The sequence below is a fragment of the Callospermophilus lateralis genome, unplaced genomic scaffold (assembly GCF_048772815.1).
Source record: "Callospermophilus lateralis isolate mCalLat2 unplaced genomic scaffold, mCalLat2.hap1 Scaffold_52, whole genome shotgun sequence".
NCBI classification, from domain to species: Eukaryota; Metazoa; Chordata; class Mammalia; order Rodentia; family Sciuridae; genus Callospermophilus; species Callospermophilus lateralis.
Genome location: NW_027514454.1, coordinates 5,092,681 through 5,095,237, shown reverse-complemented (window position 1 = coordinate 5,095,237; position 2,557 = coordinate 5,092,681).

Here is a 2,557-nt window from a genome sequence, read left to right as displayed (position 1 = left end):
ATGTGACTCCGTTAGACCTACCCAGACAATCCAGGACCTACCCAGATAATCCAGGACCTCTCCTCGAGTTATAAATCCCCGTGTGACTACATTAGACCTACCCAGACAATCCAGGACCTACCCAGACAATCCAGGACCTCTCCTGGTGTTATAAAACCCCATGTGACTCTGTTAGACCTATCCAGACAATCCAGAACCTACCCAGACAATCCAGGACTTCTCCTAGTGTTATAAATCCCATGTGACTATGTTAAACCTACCCAGACAATCCAGGACCCTCTCTCCATCTCAAAACCTCAACTCATCACACAAGTACCTCCTGCCCCTCGCCGGTTCTGGGGGGTAGACGTGAACCTCTTTGGAGGGCTATTGTTCATCTACCTGAATGATCGAGGCAGTAGCCTCTGTAGGATAAAAGCTTCTCTTTCCTCCTGTTGCTGAGGAGTGTTGAATATTTGTGGCCTCACCAGTTGTTACATTTCATGTCCTGCGCTTCCACCCTGACACCACCAGTACTGACCCCCTTCAGGAGAGTCCAGGTCCCTTCTAGGTAGGGCACAATGCAGTGTCCCGGCATTTGCCCGTGGCCCTGTTGAGAGCCGCTCTGACTGAGCGTGGCTGGCTGGGGAGACGGTGTGCTCTCTTCGTAGATCCAGGTCTTCCTTCTGTTCACTTACTGCCTCAGTTCACCTGGATAGGAGTTGGACAGATGGGTGGGCTTAGTGTGCTGGATGTGTTGAGAGCAGTAAGTTGGCACAGCTGTATACGAGTGAGCAAGAGGTAAAGTGTTCAAAATGAGGTCAAAGAAATAGGCACACACAAAGTCACTGGGGGCTTGGGTTTCACTCCCCTCACTGTGGGATGCTATTGAAGGGTTTTAGCCAGAAGTCCCCATTCCCAGTGTGTGGGAAATGGTGGGAACGGGCACGGGTGAGGTGGGGAGGACAGGACGCCACTGCAGTGAGGGGAAAGGTGGCTTTTCTCCCGTCTCTGTGACAATACCCTGGAAGGCTGGGCCCAGAGTAAAATGCCAGGAGAGATCTGTAAAGAACCGCTAAGGCCACTGTGAGAACGGACTCCTGGGCATCTCGAGGGAAACGGGAGACCCACAGTCCAGGAGAAGGAAGTCGGCCCCCTGGACGGAGCGGACAGCAATAGAGCTGGCGAGGACGTCCCTGGGAGGCAGTGGAAAAGAGACGGCGACTTGTGCTTTAAGAGACCTGTGTGGGGCAGGGCGGTTCAGTGGTGGGCACTTGACCAGCCTTCGTGAAGCCCTGGGTTGAATCCCCAGTACCACGAGAGAGAGAGAGAGAGAGAGAGAGAGAGAGGGGGGGGGGTTTACATGAACTAACACATAATATAATCTAATTCTCCATAATTATGTGATAGAGATTATCTTTATCATTCACATGAATAAACTGAACCCCGAAGGACAGATTTCTCACCCAAAATCACAGTGGCAAAGCCAAGATAAAAATCTACTTGGGGTCAAAGTCCATTTGTCCCATTACCCCTCACTGGCTCTAAATCTAGAAGAGAGATACTGGGGGAGAGTCCAATATCAGTTCAAGATGTAAATGAATAAACTTGTAGGAAATTGGTGATCATCTAGATTGTTCCAAGAGAAGTATAAAATACTTGGTTAAAAAAATTTTTTGTTGGTAACAGTTTTATATCAATGAGGAAATACATCCCGTTCATCACCTTTCCATCACCGTGACAAAACACCTGAGAAAAATGACCTCAAAGAGGAAAGATTTAATTCTGTTCACAATTCCACAAGTTCCAGTCTATAGTCACTTGGCTCCTGGCTGGAGACTTGTGTTAGGCAGAATATAACTGTGGGGAAGGCCTGGTGGGCAAATCTGCTTACTTCTTCATAGCCAGGAATCAGAGAGAGGGAGGAAGAGGGAGAAAGAATGAACAAGGGGCGGGTATCCCAACACACTCTGCAGGGACTCACTGTCAATCGTCCACGTTCTCAAACCACACCCACCTCCTGTCCAAATTCCACTACCCCCCCCCCCAGGACATCCGCTGGAGACCAAGCCTTTAACATATGATCTTTTCGGGGACAGTGAAAATCCAAAATACAACATTCCACTGCTGAAGCCCAGGCTCATGTCCAGCTAACTGCAAAATGCATTTGGTCCATCTCCAGGAGTCCCCAAGTCTCACAGTTCCAACATTGTTCAAAATTTCAAGTCCAAAGTCTCCTCTGAGACTCAAGGACAGCTCCTAGCTGTGAGCCCATACACACCCAGACAAGGTGTATGCCTCCAACCACAAGGGAACAGGCAGAGGGAAGCCTCACAGCACGGGGAGAGGGAGGAAGGTCAGACCAAGGACGACTGAGACCCAGCAGGGACCAAGTTAAACGCTGTAGCTCCAGACACTCCGTGGCATGAAGTGAGCGCCAACGGGCTTGGGCAGCGCCCCCCCCCCATTACCTTGCCAGCTGCGGCCAGCCTGACCATGTGTTGAAGCTTGGTCCCTAGCATTTCTGGGGAGCCGTGGACCCCCTAGGGCTAAGGCCTAGTGGAAGGGAGCAGGCATC